The sequence below is a fragment of the Pseudophryne corroboree genome, chromosome 12, assembly GCF_028390025.1.
Source record: "Pseudophryne corroboree isolate aPseCor3 chromosome 12, aPseCor3.hap2, whole genome shotgun sequence".
NCBI lineage: Eukaryota > Metazoa > Chordata > Amphibia > Anura > Myobatrachidae > Pseudophryne > Pseudophryne corroboree.
Genome location: NC_086455.1, coordinates 154,644,502 through 154,664,782, shown reverse-complemented (window position 1 = coordinate 154,664,782; position 20,281 = coordinate 154,644,502). Strand labels below are relative to the sequence as shown.

The window sequence follows — 20,281 nt, the reverse complement described above, 5'->3', positions numbered from 1 at the left end:
TAGCAAACACGTTTCCGCAGGGATACCCATGGGGAGAACACACAAACTCCACACCGATGAGCCATGGCTGGGAATTGAACCTGTAATATGTACATTAATGTCACTGATTATATAATGCGATTAATAGGCCATGCAGACATTCTGTACTCCGATGGATTTGCCCATTGATTGGTGACAGGTAATTGGATAGGAGAGAGTTGCACTTTCTTTCATTTTGATACGCAGTATTTGTGACACCGCTTTCCCCTCCCCTGAAGCACCCCAGTAGATTATATCCCCAGCTGTGCGGTCCGCTCCTGCGTTGTCTATAGCTCTTAGCTATCACTATCCCACGTTATCTGCCTCTTCCACATCCCTTGGTTTGTCTGTGACTGCAGTCTTTCATTATATACATAGAACAAGACTTGTTGGTAAACTGTATTTTTATTATTGTTTTTTTATTGCATTCTTCCATCTCCAGATGTATCCGCTTCCCAGAAGAAAATGATGCAGAGCAAAAGTAAGTGAAGAAGACAGAAAAGTTCCATCAACGCCACTGCAAGATTCCCTATAAGGAGCACAAATCACGCAATGTCAGTACCATCTATCTGTCTCTAGAAAAGTAAAATAAATCTCATATTTTCCCGTCTGTATCAATCACTCAGGAAATGTATTTCCTGTCTCTTCTCAAAAGTCATGGTCCTTTCCGAGCTAGATGGAGGCACTCCAAGCAAGGGAGTATCAATCTTTTCCCAACCCACATAACTCAGATGGAGTTGTCACTGCAGATGTCTGTCCGTCTCGGCAGATATTTGTCTGTGTGACAGCTGTATCCGTGCCCTTCAGCTATTCCCCATCCTAATAGATGAGCCTCCCAGCTGTGTCTATCCGTCAGATCATTAATGTAGCATGGAGTGTCCAAACCTTCTGACATTCATCCTCCAGATATCTCCCATGGCGTCTCCCTCACGTAATACAACACAATGAGTACTGCTCTATTTTTATTCATGAATCAAATTGAATAATCAGAGGCAAGGTCAGAGTTAGGATTTAAGAAAATGATTGATGTAATGGAAAAAGTATCCTATAAAACCCTTCTTTTTCAAAGTATAGGTCATTTGCTTTTATTGTTTAATTAGCTCTGCTGCCTGGCATGGAAAGTCAATTCAGCGGCACAATATTATATTTCATGTAGCATTATGAACAACAATGATACATCATGGGTAGTCTTATCTCATATATGTCATCTTGTCTTTCTACTGGGGGAATGATGTCAGTGTCCGTTACTATGTAGCTCCAAGACTTCTATCAGAGCAAAGCCGAAAAGCTAGACAGTCAGGGGCAGAATAAGGGATTTATATACTAAGGGCCTGATCCAACCGCAAAAATGACTAAAAGGATGAGTGCGCAGGGCCCAAAATTTACTGCGGCGAATGCCTGGGCCTTGCCCTGCGATGGGCGGTCCCCAGCATACGATCACAAGGATTGCAAATTCTGCTACTTAGCAGAATTTGCAATCCTTACTGAATTAGGCCCTACGCCTAGGAGAGAGATAAAGTGGACGGAGATACTGTAAACGACCTACCAATCAGCTCCTAACTGTCATTTTTCAAACACAGCCTGTAACGTGGCAGCTAGGAGCTGATTGGCTGGTACTTTATCTCTCTCCAAGTCTTAGTACATAGGGGGTCATTCCGAGTTGATCGCTAGCTGCTTTCGTTCGCTGTGCAGTAATCAGGCAAAAAAAAGGCACTTCTGCGCATGCGTATGCGGCGCAATGCGCACGCGCCACGTACTATTACAACGAACGATGTAGTTTCACACGTCTAGCGAAGCTTTTCAGTCGCACTGCTGGCCGCAGAGTGATTGACATGAAGTGGGCGTTTCTGGGTGTCAACTGACCGTTTTCAGGGAGTGTTCGAAAAAAACGCAGGCGTGCCAGGAAAAACGCAGGCGTGGCTGGGTGAACGCAGGGCGTGTTTGTGACGTCAAAACAGGAACTGAATGGTCTGAAGTCATCGCAAGCGCTGAGTAGGTCTGGAGCTACTCTGAAACTGCACAAAAATATTTTTGTAGCCGCTCTGCGATCCTTTCGTTCGCACTTCTGCTAAGCTAAAATACACTACCAGTGGGAGGCGGCATAGCGTTTGCACGGCTGCTAAAAACTGCTAGCGAGCGAACAACTCGGAATGACCACCAGAGTACATTCAGATCTGATTGCTGCCATGCATTTTCGCACAGTACTAACTGCGCATGCGTATGCACCGCAATGCGCACGCGCGTCGGAAAGCAACAAAGGGCGTCGTTGGTCAGCGACGGGATGGTGCGAAAAATCCGATCGTACGGGTATTTGCAGGGTGATTGACAGGAGGAAGCCGTTTGTGGGTGGTAACTGACTGTTTACTGGGAGTGTCCGGAAAAAACGCAGGCGTTACCAAGCGTTTTCAGGGAGGGTGTCTGAAGTCAGCTCCGGCCCCTGTTGTGATCACACTGTAGGAGTAAGTCCTGGGCTGCGCAAAGTGGATTTTAGCAGCACGGTGTAAACATACTTGCACGGCGAATATACACTCCCCCTGTCGGCGGCAACTATCTGGACGCAGGACAGCAAAATTAGCAGCCCAGCGATCAGATCTGAATGACCCCCATAGGCCCCTCAGTTACAGTAGCTCCGGGCTGCAGTTCTGCCCGGAGCCATGCAATCATTGCCTGCACGCCGCACTGTTACACCAGAGGCTGCGCTTAGGGGTTAATACAGGTTGGATTGTAGCGTGCGATCCAACCGTAATTATTGAGAAAAACATTCAGGCGCATGTGCAGCGCTCGTCCTGCGCATGCACCCGCAGTGTCTGTGGGGGGGGGGGGCACAGAGAATGTGATCGCCTCTGCCTCAATCAGGCAGAGGCAGTCGTGGGGCGCGTGCGGGGGGGGGGGGGGAGGGGAGCAATGATCCGTCTCCAGGGAGGAGACGGAGTGTTGCGGGGGCGCTGCGGCACAAATGGGGGGTGGAGGAGGCCAAACGAGGGCATGTCGGGGGGTGATCGATAAGAACCGTGATTGATAAGAACGCGCTGGGCTTACTGCGGGCACTGGCAGGAGGCTTCACTAATTTCTGTGATGAAGCAGTAACTATCGTCCTATCTATCTATCGTCCTAGTGGATGCTGGGGTTCCTGAAAGGACCATGGGGAATAGCGGCTCCGCAGGAGACAGGGCACAAAAAGTAAAGCTTTTCCGATCAGGTGGTGTGCACTGGCTCCTCCCCCTATGACCCTCCTCCAGACTCCAGTTAGATTTTTGTGCCCGGCCGAGAAGGGTGCAATCTAGGTGGCTCTCCTAAAGAGCTGCTTAGAGAAAGTTTAGCTAGGTTTTTTATGTTACAGTGATTCCTGCTGGCAACAGGATCACTGCAGCGAGGGACTGAGGGGAGAAGGAGTCAACTCACCTGCGTGCAGGATGGATTGGCTTCTTGGCTACTGGACATCAAGCTCCAGAGGGACGATCACAGGTACAGCCTGGATGGTCACCGGAGCCGCGCCGCCGGCCCCCTTGCAGATGCTGAAGACAGAAGAGGTCCAGAATCGGCGGCTGAAGACTCCTGCAGTCTTCTAAAGGTAGCGCACAGCACTGCAGCTGTGCGCCATTTTCCTCTCAGCACACTTCACACGGCAGTCACTGAGGGTGCAGGGCGCTGGGAGGGGGGCGCCCTGGGAGGCAAAATGAGTACCTATAAAGGCTAAAAATACCTCACATATAGCCCTAGAGGCTATATGGAGATATTTAACCCCTGCCTGATTTCTCAAAATAGCGGGAGACGAGCCCGCCGGAAAAGGGGCGGGGCCTATCTCCTCAGCACACGGCGCCATTTCCTCTCACAGCTCCGCTGGTCAGGACGGCTCCCAGGTCTCTCCCCTGCACTGCACTACAGAAACAGGGTAAAACAGAGAGGGGGGGCAAATTTATGGCGATATTTTTATATAACAAAGCAGCTATAGGGGAGCACTTATTATAAGGCTATCCCTGATATATATATAGCGCTTTTGGTGTGTGCTGGCAAACTCTCCCTCTGTCTCCCCAAAGGGCTAGTGGGTCCTGTCTTCATTAGGAGCATTCCCTGTGTGTCTGCTGTGTGTCGGTACGTGTGTGTCGACATGTATGAGGACGATATTGGTGTGGAGGCGGAGCAATTGCCAAATATGGGGATGTCACCTCCTAGGGGGTCGACACCAGAATGGATGCCTTTATTTATGGAACTACGGGATAGTGTCAACACGCTAAAGCAGTCGTTTGACGACATGAGACGGCCGGACAATCAATTAGTGCCTGTCCAGGCGACTCAAACACCGTCAGGGGCTGTGAAACGCCCTTTGCCTCAGTCGGTCGACACAGACCCAGACACAGGCGATGACTCCAGTGGTGACGGTGACGAATCAACCGTATTTTCCAGTAGGGCCACACGTTATATGATTTTGGCAATGAAGGAGGCGTTACATTTAGCTGATACTACAGGTACCACTAAACAGGGTATTATGTGGGGTATGAAAAAACTACCTATAGTTTTTCCTGAATCAGAAGAACTAAATGACGTGTGTAATGAAGCGTGGGTTGCCCCTGATAAAAAGCTGATAATTTCAAAGAAATTATTGGCATTATACCCTTTCCCGCCAGAGGTTAGGGAGCGCTGGGAAACACCTCCTAGGGTGGACAAGGCGCTAACACGCTTATCTAAACAAGTGGCGTTACCCTCTCCTGAGACGGCCGCACTTAAAGATCCATCAGATAGGAGGATGGAAAATATCCAAAAAAGTATATACACACATGCAGGTGTTATACTACGACCAGCTGTAGCAACTGCCTGGATGGGCAGTGCGGGGGTAGTTTGGTCAGAATCCCTGATTGAAAATATTGATACCCTGGACAGGGACAATATTTTACTGTCGTTAGAACAAATAAAGGATGCATTTCTTTATATGCGTGATGCACAGAGGGATATATGCACACTGGCATCACGGGTAAGTGCTATGTCCATTTCGGCCAGAAGAGCTTTATGGACGCGACAGTGGACAGGCGATGCGGATTCAAAACGGCATATGGAAGTTTTGCCGTATAAGGGGGAGGAGTTATTTGGAGTCGGTCTATCAGATTTGGTGGCCACGGCTACAGCCGGGAAATCCACCTTTCTACCTCAAGTCACTCCCCAACAGAAAAAGGCACCGACTTTTCAACCGCAGCCCTTTCGTTCCTTTAAAAATAAGAGAGCAAAGGGCTATTCATATTTGCCACGAGGCAAAGGTCGAGGGAAGAGACAGCAACACGCAGCTCCTTCCCAGGATCAGAAGCCCTCCCCGGCTTCTACAAAAGCCTCAGCATGACGCTGGGGCTTCTCAAGCGGACTCGGGGACGGTGGGCGGTCGTCTCAAAAATTACAGCGCGCAGTGGGCTCACTCGCAAGTAGATCCCTGGATCCTGCAGATAATATCTCAGGGATACAGGTTGGAATTAGAGACAGATCCACCTCGCCGTTTCCTGAGGTCTGCTTTACCAACGTCCCCCTCCGAAAGGGAGACGGTGTTGGAAGCCATTCACAAGCTGTACTCTCAGCAGGTGATAGTCAAGGTACCTCTTCTGCAACAAGGGAAGGGGTATTATTCCACTCTTTTTGTGGTACCGAAGCCGGATGGCTCGGTAAGGCCTATTCTAAATCTGAAGTCCTTGAACCTGTACATAAAGAAGTTCAAGTTCAAAATGGAGTCACTCAGAGCAGTGATAGCGAACCTGGAAGAGGGGGACTTTATGGTATCCTTGGACATCAAGGATGCGTATCTCCACGTTCCAATTTACCCCTCACACCAGGGGTACCTCAGGTTCGTTGTACAAAACTGTCACTATCAGTTTCAGACGCTGCCGTTCGGATTGTCCACGGCACCTCGGATCTTTACAAAGGTAATGGCCGAGATGATGATTCTTCTTCGAAGAAAAGGCGTATTAATTATCCCATACTTGGACGATCTCCTAATAAGGGCGAGGTCCAGAGAACAGCTAGAGATGGGATTAGCACTGTCTCAAGAAGTGCTAAAACAGCACGGGTGGATTCTGAATATTCCAAAATCCCAGTTAATGCCGACAACTCGTCTGCTGTTCCTAGGGATGATTCTGGACACGGTTCAGAAAAAGGTTTTTCTCCCGGAGGAAAAAGCCAAGGAGTTATCCGAGCTTGTCAGGAACCTCCTAAAACCAGGAAAGGTGTCTGTACATCAATGCACAAGAGTCCTGGGAAAAATGGTGGCTTCTTACGAAGCGATTCCATTCGGCAGATTCCACGCAAGAATTTTCCAAAGGGATCTGTTGGACAAATGGTCAGGGTCGCATCTTCAGATGCACCTACGGATAACCCTGTCTCCAAGGACAAGGGTGTCTCTTCTGTGGTGGTTGCAGAGTGCTCATCTATTGGAGGGCCGCAGATTCGGCATACAGGATTGGATCCTGGTGACCACGGACGCCAGCCTGAGAGGCTGGGGAGCAGTCACACAAGGAAGAAACTTCCAGGGAGTATGGACGAGCCTGGAAACGTCTCTTCACATAAACATTCTGGAACTAAGAGCAATATACAATGCTCTAAACCAGGCAGAACCTCTGCTTCAGGGAAAACCGGTATTGATCCAGTCGGACAACATCACGGCAGTCGCCCATGTGAACAGACAGGGCGGCACAAGAAGCAGGAGGGCAATGGCAGAAGCTGCAAGGATTCTTCGCTGGGCAGAGAATCATGTGATAGCACTGTCAGCAGTGTTCATCCCGGGAGTGGACAACTGGGAAGCAGACTTCCTCAGCAGACACGATCTTCACCCGGGAGAGTGGGGACTTCATCCAGAAGTCTTCCACATGCTGGTAACCCGTTGGGAAAGACCAATGGTGGACATGATGGCGTCTCGCCTCAACAAAAAACTGGACAGGTATTGCGCCAGGTCAAGAGATCCGCAGGCAATAGCTGTGGACGCGCTGGTAACGCCTTGGGTGTACCAGTCGGTGTATGTGTTTCCTCCTCTGCCTCTCATACCAAAAGTATTGAGAATTATACGGCAAAGAGGCGTAAGAACGATACTAGTGGTTCCGGATTGGCCAAGGAGGACTTGGTACCCGGAACTTCAAGAGATGATCACGGAAGATCCGTGGCCTCTACCTCTAAGGAGGGACTTGCTTCAGCAGGGTCCCTGTCTGTTTCAAGACTTACCGCGGCTGCGTTTGACGGCATGGCGGTTGAACGCCGGATCCTAAAGGAAAGAGGCATGCCGGAAGAAGTCATTCCTACTTTGATTAAAGCAAGGAAGGAAGTAACCGTGCAACATTATCACCGAATTTGGCGAAAATATGTTGCGTGGTGCGAAGATCGGAGTGCTCCGACGGAGGAATTTCAACTGGGTCGATTCCTACATTTCCTGCAATCAGGATTGTCAATGGGTCTCAAATTGGGATCTATTAAGGTTCAAATTTCGGCCCTGTCGATTTTCTTTCAAAAAGAATTGGCTTCAGTCCCTGAAGTCCAGACCTTTGTTAAGGGAGTGCTGCATATACAGCCTCCTGTGGTGCCTCCAGTGGCACCGTGGGATCTAAATGTGGTTTTGGACTTCCTAAAATCTCATTGGTTTGAACCACTAAAAAAGGTGGATTTGAAATATCTCACATGGAAAGTGACCATGCTTCTAGCCCTGGCTTCTGCCAGGAGAGTGTCAGAATTGGCAGCTTTATCTTACAAAAGCCCATATCTGATTTTCCATTCGGACAGGGCAGAACTGCGGACTCGTCCGCATTTTCTCCCTAAGGTGGTGTCAGCATTTCATCTGAACCAGCCTATTGTAGTGCCTGCGGCTACAAGTGACTTGGAGGACTCCAAGTTACTGGACGTTGTCAGAGCATTAAAAATATATATTGCAAGGACAGCTGGAGTCAGAAAATCTGACTCGTTGTTTATATTGTATGCACCCAACAAGATGGGTGCTCCTGCGTCTAAGCAGACGATTGCTCGTTGGATCTGTAGCACAATCCAACTTGCACATTCTGTGGCAGGCTTGCCACAGCCTAAATCTGTAAAGGCCCACTCCACAAGGAAGGTGGGCTCATCTTGGGCGGCTGCCCGAGGGGTCTCGGCATTACAACTTTGCCGAGCAGCTACGTGGTCAGGGGAGAACACGTTTGTAAAATTTTACAAATTTGATACTCTGGCTAAGGAGGACCTGGAGTTCTCTCATTCGGTGCTGCAGAGTCATCCGCACTCTCCCGCCCGTTTGGGTGCTTTGGTATAATCCCCATGGTCCTTTCAGGAACCCCAGCATCCACTAGGACGATAGAGAAAATAAGATTTTACTTACCGATAAATCTATTTCTCGGAGTCCGTAGTGGATGCTGGGCGCCCATCCCAAGTGCGGATTATCTGCATAAGTTGTACATAGTTATTGTTAACTAATTCGGGTTATTGTTGAAGGAAGCCATCTTTCAGAGGCTCCGCTGTTATCATACTGTTAACTGGGTTTAGATCACAAGTTGTACGGTGTGATTGGTGTGGCTGGTATGAGTCTTACCCGGGATTCAAAATCCTCCCTTATTGTGTACGCTCGTCCGGGCACAGTACCTAACTGGAGTCTGGAGGAGGGTCATAGGGGGAGGAGCCAGTGCACACCACCTGATCGGAAAAGCTTTACTTTTTGTGCCCTGTCTCCTGCGGAGCCGCTATTCCCCATGGTCCTTTCAGGAACCCCAGCATCCACTACGGACTCCGAGAAATAGATTTATCGGTAAGTAAAATCTTATTTTCTGCTTCATCAAGTGGGGAAGGCGGCGGTCAGCATGCTAGGAAAAGGATTGCAAATTCTGCTAATTAGCAGAATTGGCAATCCTTACTGAGGGGGTAATTCAGAGTTGATCGCAGCAGCAAATTTGTTAGCAGTTGGGCAAAACCATGGTGGTCATTCTGAGTTGATCGCTCGCTAGCAGTTTTTAGCAGCCGTGCAAACGCTATGCCACCGCCCACTGGGAGTGTATTTTAGCTTAGCAGAAGTGCGAACGGTTGTATCGCAGAGCGCCTGCAAAAATTTTTGTGTAGTTTCAGAGTAGCTCAAAACCTACTCAGCGCTTGCGATCACTTCAGACCATTCAGTTCCGGATTTGATGTCACATAGAAACATAGAAACATAGAATTTGACGGCAGATAAGAACCACTTGGCCCATCTAGTCTGCCCATTTTTTTTTATCCTTTAGGTAATCGCAACCCACACCCGCCCAGCGTTCGCCCAGCCACGCCTGCATTTTCCCTGGCATGCCTGCGTTTTTCCGAACACTCCCTGAAAACGGAAAGTTGCCACCCAGAGACGCCCACTTCATGTCATTCACTCTGCGACAACCAGTACGACTGAAATGCATCGCTAGACCCTGTACAAAACTGCATAGTTCATTGTGCCCGTACGTCACGCGTGCGCATTGTGCCGCATGCGCAGAACTGCCGTTTTTTAGCCTGATCGCTGCGCTGCGAACAAATGCAGCGAGCGATCAACTCGGAATGACCACCCATGTGCACTGCAGGTATGGCAGATATACAGTAACATGTGCAGAGAGAGTTAGATATGGGTGGTTATATTGTTTCTGTGCAGGGTAAATACTGGCTGCTTTATTTTTATACGGCAATTTAGATTTCAGTTTGAACACACCCCGACCAAAATCTAAATCTCTCTGCACATGTTACATCTGTCCCCCCTGCAGTGCACATGTAGAATCTGATTGGTTGCACTTGGTATAAGCACCTCCCCTCTCTTCCTTTTTTGATGCTTTAGTACTTTTACTCCATAGTTTTTAGGGAATTTAGAGATGAGCGGGTTCGGTTTTACTCGGTTTTACTCGGTTCTCAAAACGGCATCTTATTGGCTAACGGATGTCACGTGTTTTGGATAGCCAATCAGATGCCGTTTTAAGAACCGAGTAAAACCGAATCCGCTCATCTCTAGAATCTACACCCCGTTAAACTCAGATACAGTACTTTCATTCCTTTTTCTTTTGTTCCATATTGTACATGTAAAATGATAGGGATGAGACTGGAAAGCCTTTAGAGCTTGTTCAAATGAGCATTTTTGGCAAATTGCCTCATACCTCATGCCAGACAGTCACAGAATGCTACAGCAACCAACCGCTCAGGAAGACGCTCAGGGATCGGGACCATTGATTGATCTTATCCGTGCGAGCTTGAACAACATCTGAGAAAACATTCATCTCAATGAGCACTTACAAATTTCTGCATTAATCTGACACAAAATGTAACTTGATCATCTCTTAGGTTCTTCTAATAGATGAAGACAATCTCACTGAGTCTTGGCATTTTAAAATACTGTACTTGTTGATGTATACATTGCTCATGGCTTGCTTGGTTTACTCGGAAAAATAAACCTAGGCTTCTCCACATCTCAGATGGCTAAAGGATCGCAGCAGTACAAGCCACTATGTACACATCTGAAGCTGGCTCATAGACTTGTATTGTTGAGTGCAATTTGTAGCAACATTCTGGAGACCTTTCTGCAATAATTTAGTCAAGCAGAGCCCAATATAGTTATTTTGATAATGTTGGCTGAGCCATCAAATACATGTGGTACCAATCTAACCAGACAGTAAACCAATCTAACCAACTGAGTGCCCACTCTGGTGAGGCATGGAAGACTGAGGATAGGAAAACTCAGAGAAGAGGGAGGATAGTTACCAAGTGCCAGCTTTTTCAAGCTGCTGCTTCTAGGTGCCTATGACCTCACAATGTAAACTGGTGCTAAATATTAACTACTAAACACCTAGATTAGATTTTGAGGTCATACTTGCAGCTTCAGAAATATACCGCACAGACTCAGGAAAGGAAGACTAAGGTGGGGATGATACAGGAGAGGAAGACTAAGGTGAGGCTGGCACAGGAGAAGACTAAGGTGAGGCTGACACAGGAGAAGACTAAGGTGAGGCTGACACAGGAGAAGACTAAGGTGAGGCTGACACAGGAGAAGACTAAGGTGAGGCTGACACAGGAGAAGACTAAGGTGAGGCTGACACAGGAGAAGACTAAGGTGAGGCTGACACAGGAGAAGACTAAGGTGAGGATGGCACAGGAGAGGAAGACTAAGGATTGGGATGATACAGGAGAGGAAGACTAAGGTGAGGCTGACACAGGAGAAGACTAAGGTGGGGATGATACAGGAGAGGAAGACTAAGGTGAGGCTGACACAGGAGAAGACTAAGGTGAGGCTGACACAGGAGAAGACTAAGGTGAGGATGGCACAGGAGAGGAAAACTAAGTTGAGTCTGACACAGGAGAAGACTAAGGTGAGGATGATACAGGAGAGGAAGACTAAGTTGAGGTTGACACAGTAGAAGACTAAGGCGAGGATGATGCAGGAGAGGAAGACTAAGGTGAGACTGTCACAGGAGAAGACTAAGGTGAGGATGACACAGGAGAGGAAGACTATGGTGAGGCTGACACAGGAGAAGATTTAAGGTGAGGATGACAAAGGAGAGGAAGACTAAGATCAGGATGACCCTTGAGAAGACTAAGGTGAGGATGATACAGGAGAGGAAAACTAAGGTCAGGATTGCACAGTAGAAGACTAAGGTGAGGATGACAAAGGAGAGGAAGACTAAGATCAGGATGACACAGGAGAGGAAGACTAAGGTCAGGATTGCACAGTAGAAGACTAAGGTGAGGATGACAAAGGAGAGGAAGACTAAGATCAGGATGACACAGGAGAAGACTAAGGTGAGGATGATATAGGAGAGGAAGACTAAGATGAGGATGATACAGGAGAGGAAGAATAAGGTGAGGATGACAAGGAGAGGAAGACTAATGTGAGGAATGCACAGGAGAGAAAGACTAAGTTGAGTATGACAAAGGACAGGAAGACTAAGGTGAGGATGATACAGGAGAAGACTAAGGTGAGGCTGACACAGGAGAAGACTAAGGTGAGGCTGACACAGGAGAAGACTAAGGTGAGGCTGACACAGGAGAAGACTAAGGTGAGGCTGACACAGGAGAAGACTAAGGTGAGGCTGACACAGGAGAAGACTAAGGTGAGGCTGACACAGGAGAAGACTAAGGTGAGGCTGACACAGGAGAAGACTAAGGTGAGGCTGACACAGGAGAAGACTAAGGTGAGGCTGACACAGGAGAAGACTAAGGTGAGGATGGCACAGAAGAGGAAGACTAAGGATTGGGATGATACAGGAGAGGAAGACTAAGGTGAGGCTGACACAGGAGAAGACTAAGGTGGGGATGATACAGGAGAGGAAGACTAAGGTGAGGCTGGCACAGGAGAAGACTAAGGTGAGGATGGCACAGGAGAGGAAAACTAAGTTGAGTCTGACACAGGAGAAGACTAAGGTGAGGCTGACACAGGAGAAGACTAAGGTGAGGCTGACACAGGAGAAGACTAAGGTGAGGATGGCACAGGAGAAGACTAAAGGTGAGGCTGACACAGGAGAAGACTAAGGTGAGGATGATACAGGAGAGGAAGACTAAGTTGAGGTTGACACAGTAGAAGACTAAGGCGAGGATGATGCAGGAGAGGAAGACTAAGGTGAGACTGTCACAGGAGAAGACTAAGGTGAGGATGACACAGGAGAGGAAGACTATGGTGAGGCTGACACAGGAGAAGATTTAAGGTGAGGATGACAAAGGAGAGGAAGACTAAGATCAGGATGACCCTTGAGAAGACTAAGGTGAGGATGATACAGGAGAGGAAAACTAAGGTCAGGATTGCACAGTAGAAGACTAAGGTGAGGATGACAAAGGAGAGGAAGACTAAGATCAGGATGACACAGGAGAGGAAGACTAAGGTCAGGATTGCACAGTAGAAGACTAAGGTGAGGATGACAAAGGAGAGGAAGACTAAGATCAGGATGACACAGGAGAAGACTAAGGTGAGGATGATATAGGAGAGGAAGACTAAGATGAGGATGATACAGGAGAGGAAGAATAAGGTGAGGATGACAAGGAGAGGAAGACTAATGTGAGGAATGCACAGGAGAGAAAGACTAAGTTGAGTATGACAAAGGACAGGAAGACTAAGGTGAGGATGATACAGGAGGGGAAGACTAAGGTGAGGATGACACAGGAGAGAGAACTAAGTTGAGTATGACACAGGAGAAGACTAAGGTGAGGATGATACAGAAGAGGAAGACTAAGGTGAGGATGATACAGGAGAGGCAGACTAAGGTAAGGATGATACAGAAGAGGAAGACTAAGGTGAGGATGATACAGGAGAGAGAACTAAGTTGAGTATGACACAGGAGAAGACTAAGCTGAGGATGATACAGGAGAGGAAGACTAAGTTGAGTATGACACAGGAGAGGAAGACTAAGGCGAGGATGATACAGGAGAGGAAGACTAAGATGAGGATGACACAGGAGAGGAAGACTAAGATGAGGATGATACAGGAGAGGAAGACTAAGATGAGGATGACACAGGAGAGGAAGACTAAGATGAGGATGATACAGGAGAGGAAGACTAAGATGAGGATGACACAGGAGAGGAAGACTAAGATGAGGATGACACAGGAGAGGAAGACTAAGATGAGGATGACACAGGAGAGGAAAACTAAGATGAGGATGATACAGGAGAGGAAGACTAAGATGAGGATGACACAGGAGAGGAAGACTAAGGTGAGGATGATACAGGAGAGGAAAACTAAGATGAGGATGATACAGGAGAGGAAGACTAAGATGAGGATGACACAGGAGAGGAAGACTAAGATGAGGATGACACAGGAGAGGAAGACTAAGATGAGGATGACACAGGAGAGGAAGACTAAGATGAGGATGACACAGGAGAGGAAGACTAAGATGAGGATGATACAGGAGAGGAAGACTAAGATGAGGATGATACAGGAGAGGAAGACTAAGTTGAGTATGACACAGGAGAGGAAGACTAAGGCGAGGATGATACAGGAGAGGAAGACTAAGCTGAGGATGATACAGGAGAGGAAGACTAAGATGAGGATGACACAGGAGAGAAAGACTAAGTTGAGTATGACACAGGACAGGAAGACTAAGGCGAGGATGATACAGGAGAGGAAGACTAAGCTGAGGATGATACAGGAGAGGAAGACTAAGATGTGGATGATACAGGAGAGGAAGACTAAGTTGAGTATGACACAGGAGAGGAAGACTAAGGCGAGGATGATACAGGAGAGGAAGACTAAGCTGAGGATGATACAGGAGAGGAAGACTAAGATGAGGATGACACAGGAGAGAAAGACTAAGTTGAGTATGACACAGGACAGGAAGACTAAGGCGAGGATGATACAGGAGAGGAAGACTAAGCTGAGGATGATACAGGAGAGGAAGACTAAGATGAGGATGATACAGGAGAGGAAGACTAAGTTGAGTATGACACAGGACAGGAAGACTAAGGCGAGGATGATACAGGAGAGGAAGAATTAGTTTGGAAGACATAGGAATGGAAGGCTCAGGAGAAAAATATTTAACAGGAAACTGTAGGAAAACTTATTAGAAAAAGACTTAGGAGATGAATACTCAGGAAAGGAAGGGTTACAACATGAAAGCCACGGGCAACTTCTCCACTCTTTTCACTGCTTCATGAATAGACCCTCAAGGAAGAGATGCATCAAAGCTTGGAGGAAGACAAAGTAGAGAGACATTAAGTACCAGCCAATCAGCTCTTAACTGCCATGTCACAGGCTGTGTTTGAAAAATGTCAGGAGCTGATTGGTTGGTACTTTATCTCTCTCCACATTATCTTTCTCCAATATTTGATGCACATGCCCCTGCATCTGTACAATTGGTCTACCTCTTTATGTGTAAATTAACCCCACTCTGTTGCATTTGGTTGGTGATGCCAAATAATGAATTACCATGAGATTTCCTTATGTGTGTTGGCATTACCAAAGCCTGTTACTGTGGTTGGAAGATGACCGCACACACAGGGTGATAATAATAATAATAATAATAATCCTGAAGGTGTTATTGGGCCAATTGCCTGTTGTCATGTACATGTATAACATTCTTCTTAGCAGTAAATATCAAGTAGTTTTGTGAACCCAGCCCTTCAGGGGCACGCAAGGCCAGATTAACAATGGGACGGCTGGAGCTACAGACGCAGATTTCCACAAAAAAATAGGCCCATCGTCATGGCAGCATGATGTTGATTTGCCATCAGCTGGCCACATGATCATCCATAACTCATAAGTAGTAAAACTGTATTTCTTTTTACCTCACAAAGGGGTCTATTCATGAAGCAGTGAAAAATGTGGAGAAGTGAGCTAGTGGAGAAGTTGCCCATGGCAACCAATCAGCATTGACATAACATTTATAATTTGCATACTATACAACTGTACGGAGCAGCACCCCAAAATAAAGCAATTTGTATTCATTTACTTATTTAGGGAGACATCGGGCATGATAGTGTAGGGGGTGTACTCGCCCACATGCAGTAGCGGATCTTGCCACGGGCAAGTAGGACTTTTGCCCGGGGCGCCGGCGCCATCCAGAGGGCGCCACACCATGGCAAAATCCGCTGCTGTGCCCCCCGCTGTGTCCCGCGCTGGTCCCCCGCTGTGAAGGGAACTAGACGCTACGCGTCTAGTTTCCCTTCGTGGAGAGGACCTTTGTTGTGTGGTGCATGATTACATCATCGCGCACTGCACAGCAATGTGGGACTGACACAGACGCTAGGGGTCTTAATTGACCTCTAGTGTCTGTCTATGCTGTGCTATGGGAGAGACATCATGACGTCTCTCCCATAGATCCGAGGAGAGGAGCGGCGCCGGCGGAAGTCTGCAGCGGTCTGGAATCAGGAGCGGGATTTGTAAGTAGTATTATTTTTTTTGTCTTTCTGCGGCGCTACAGGGGGCACAAATGGGGGCGTAACTGGCCACGCCCCTTATTTTTTGCCCGGGGCGCCACAAGGGCTAGAACCGGCCCTGCCCACATGGTACTGGCCACACCCACACACCACTGGCCACACCTCCACTGCCTCTCACAATAGGCCCATGATCATATACAGCTCCAGGGCCATGTGGCCCGTGATCCGGGGGACACATCCTTGTTGGCTTTAAGTTTTGGCACTTCCCTTTTCAGCTCAGAGGAAACATTGCTCCTCTATCTGAGCCTCCACCTCCCTGAGACTCTCACAGACCCCCCCCCCCCCCTTAGGCAAGTTTAAACAAGAAGTGTTATTTTAGTTAAAGCACTTGTTAGAGATTTGTATCCATTGTAAGTTACATGACGGTTCGGTCTGATGAATGAAGTGCTTTTACATGGTCAGCGAGTAAGATTATAGGTATTGATTTCGCAAAAATGTTTCATTACCGTCAAAAATAAAATACAACCTTTTTAGGAAATAGTCTATGCCATCCAAAACACTCAGCTCTGTGCCTGTCTGTCAGGTGCGCAGGGGTCAGGTTTCTGTCCTAGGAAGACTGTTATACCTTGTCCTGAGCCAGAAAAGTCTTCATAACAAACGATAATTCTTTCCTATTGCGCCCGGGGCACTGCGCGAAACGTATCTGCATTCCCCATCTCTAGGTGACATCATGGATTTGTCCACAAATTACTCAGAATTGTTTTACTTTACCTTTCAAGGGAGATTATGATCTCATTACCCAAATATTTGCAAATGCTCAGAAGGGTGTAATGTTCACGTATGATAGTGAATGGACACATTGTCCCAGCCATACGCAGACTCTCCCTATCTCTGGTGAATCTGATCTGTGTTTGGGGTAGGGGATTTACAGATCGCTGATACCTTTCCTATCCGCATTCACCTTTTGTAAAGTCACGGTAAGGAGGGGGGGCGATTCTTGTCGGATAATGCGGATAATTACAAACGTACAGTAACAGAGGATACGCAAAGAAATGTTTTCTGGGAAGTCTGTAAAATCAATTAATATAAGAAGGCTTAAGTGACTGACCGAACGAGCCAGCTCTTCTCATGTCCTTCCCATAGACTAATCATTTACACTGTTGCCAGATGGAGATACACTTTGCATGAGGCTAGTGGAGTGGTGTAATGTTCTTTGTTTGCTTTCAGGTGCGTGTGGGTCAGCTGGGGCTACGCGTACTTCCAGGTATTATGCCTTGACGTGCCTCCTACAATGTTTCACAGAAGTGCAGGATTATTGCAATACAATCGTCAGGATGTAATGGGGTCCGAGATTGCCAAGATATTATATGTAGTTGTTTATAATACTATATACTATAATATTATATTATTGTTTATAATACTAGTAGAGATGAGCGGGTTCGGTTCCTCGGAATCCGAACCCCCCCGAACTTCAGCCTTTTTACACGGGTCCGAGGCAGACTCGGATCTTCCCGCCTTGCTCGGTTAACCCGAGCGCGCCCGAACGTCATCATCCCGCTGTCGGATTCTCGCGAGGCTCGTATTCTATCGCGAGACTCGGATTCTATATAAGGAGCCGCGCGTCGCCGCCATTTTCACACGTGCATTGAGATTGATAGGGAGAGGACGTGGCTGGCGTCCTCTCCGTTAGAATAGATAGAGACACTTGAGTTGATTACTTAGTAATTTTGGGGAGCATTAGGAGTACTCAGAGTGCAGAGTTTTGCTGATAGTTACTAGTGACTGACCACCACCAGTTTTATTTATTATTTAATATAATCCGTTCTCTGCCTGAAAAAAAACGATACACAGTCACATACCATATCTGTGCTCAGCCTCAGTGTGCTGCATGATATTGATAATATCATCTATATGTATATCTGACTGTGCTGAGTGCTCACTGCTCACACAGCTGAATTGTGGGGGAGACTGGGGTGCAGTTATAGCAGGAGTACAGTGCACACTTTTGCTGCCAGTGTGACTGACCAGTGACCACCAGTATATTGTCTGCCTGAAAAAGTTAAACACTCCTGTGGTGTTTTTTTTTTTTAATTCTATAAACGCATTCTGCTGACAGTGTCCAGCAGGTCCGTCATTCATTATATTATATAAATATTTACCTGCAGTAGTGTTATATTTTTTTTGTTCATCTCTATCATCTTTATCATCTCTATATTAGCAGACGCAGTACGGTAGTCCACGGCTGTGGCTACCTCTGTGTCGTCAGTGCTCGTCCATAATTGTATACCTACCTGTGGTGGGGTTTTTTTTTCTATCTTCTTCATACTAGTAGTTTAGGAGTCTGCTGACAGTGTCCAGCAGGTCCGTCATTATATTATATATACCTGCAGTAGTGATATATATATATTTTTTATATCATTATCATCTCTATACTAGCAGACGCAGTACGGTAGTCCACGGCTGTAGCTACCTCTGTGTCGTCAGTGCTCGTCCATAATTGTATACCTACCTGTGGTGGAGTTTTTTTTTCTATCTTCTTCATACTAGAAGTTTAGGAGTCTGCTGACAGTGTCCAGCAGGTCCGTCATTATATTATATATACCTGCAGTAGTGATATATATATTTTTTTTTATATCATTATCATCTCTATACTAGCAGACGCAGTACGGTAGTCCACGGCTGTAGCTACCTCTGTGTCGTCAGTGCTCGTCCATAATTGTATACCTACCAGTGGTGGGGTTTTTTTTTCTATCTTCTTCATACTAGTAGTTTAGGAGTCTGCTGACAGTGTCCAGCAGGTCCGTCATTATATTATATATACCTGCAGTAGTGATATATATATATTTTTTATATCATTATCATCTCTATACTAGCAGACGCAGTACGGTAGTCCACGGCTGTAGCTACCTCTGTGTCGTCAGTCACTCGTCATCCATAAGTATACTAGTATCCATCCATCTCCATTGTTTACCTGAGGTGCCTTTTAGTTGTGCCTATTAAAATATGGAGAACAAAAATGTTGAGGTTCCAAAAATAGGGAAAGATGAAGATCCACTTCCACCTCGTGCTGAAGCTGCTGCCACTAGTCATGGCCGAGACGATGAAATTCCATCAACGTCGTCTGCCAAGGCCGATGCCCAATGTCATAGTACAGAGCATGTAAAATCCAAAACACAAAATATCAGTAAAAAAAGGACTCAAAAATCTAAAATAAAATCGTCTGAGGAGAAGCGTAAACTTGCCAATATGCCATTTACCACACGGAGTGGCAAGGAACGGCTGAGGCCCTGGCCTATGTTCATGGCTAGTGGTTCAGCTTCACATGAGGATGGAAGCACTCAGCCTCTCGCTAGAAAAATGAAAAGACTTAGGGGTATATGCAATTCACGGCGAATCGCGGCAAATTATCGCCGTTTTTTAATTTGACACAATTCGACAGGTGAATTCCGGCAGGTGGCTGCCGGAATTCACCATATTCAATGAAAAACGGATTCGACATTCCCGTGGGCGAAAAACGGCCGATTTGCCGGATTTTGCCGCGATTTAAAAAAACGGGAAAAAATGGCGTGGGGTCCCCCCTCCAAAGCATAACCAGCCTCGGGCTCTTCGAGCTGGTCCTGGTTCTAAAAATGACGAATCCCCCGTATTTTTAAAACCAGCACCGGGCTCTGCGCCTGGTGCTGGTGCAAAAAATACGGGGGACAAAACGAGTAGGGGTCCCCCGTATTTTTCACACCAGCATCGGGCTCCACTAGCTGGACAGATAATGCCACAGCCGGGGGTCACTTTTATACAGTGCCCTGCGGCCGTGGCATTAAATATCCAACTAGTCACCCCTGGCCGGGGTACCCTGGGGAAGTGGGGACCCCTTCAATCAAGGGGTCCCCCCCCAGCCACCCAAGGGCCAGGGGTGAAGCCCGAGGCTGTCCCCCCCATCCAATGGGCTGCGGATGGGAGGCTGATAGCCTGGAGTAAAATGTCTGAATATTGTTTTTTCCAGTAGTACTACAAGTCCCAGCAAGCCTCCCCCGCAAGCTGGTACTTGGAGAACCACAAGTACCAGCATGCGGGAGAAAAACGGGCCCGCTGGTACCTGTAGTACTACTGGGGAAAAAATACCCAAATAAAAACAGGACACACACACCGTGAAAGTAAAACTTTATTTCATACGTCGACACACACATACTTACCTATGTTCACACGCCGACATCGGACCTCTTCTCCATGTAGAATCCACGGATACCTGAAAAGAAAAGATCAATATACTCACCTCATTTTTTCCCCAGTAGTACTACAGGTACCAGCGGGCCCGTTTTTCTCCCGCATGCTGGTACTTGTGGTTCTCCAAGTACCAGCTTGCGGGGGAGGCTTGCTGGGACTTGTAGTACTACTGGAAAAAACAATATTCAGACATTTTACTCCAGGCTATCAGCCTCCCATCCGCAGCCCATTGGATGGGGGGGACAGCCTCGGG

The 20,281-nt window shown here is 47.2% G+C and overlaps 1 long non-coding RNA gene across 1 annotated transcript in view; it reads right to left on the bottom strand.

Annotated features, from left to right (window-relative positions):
- Positions 1–404: 404 nt before the first annotated feature.
- Positions 405–20,281, bottom strand: part of LOC134980541 (uncharacterized) — a 139,987-nt gene continuing 120,110 nt past the window's right edge. Inside the window, exons 4-5 of the long non-coding RNA XR_010190426.1 lie at positions 10,110–10,213; positions 405–547 (exon numbers count right to left, since the gene is read on the bottom strand). This is a non-coding gene — a long non-coding RNA (uncharacterized LOC134980541). The remainder of the gene's footprint in view (positions 548–10,109; positions 10,214–20,281) is intronic.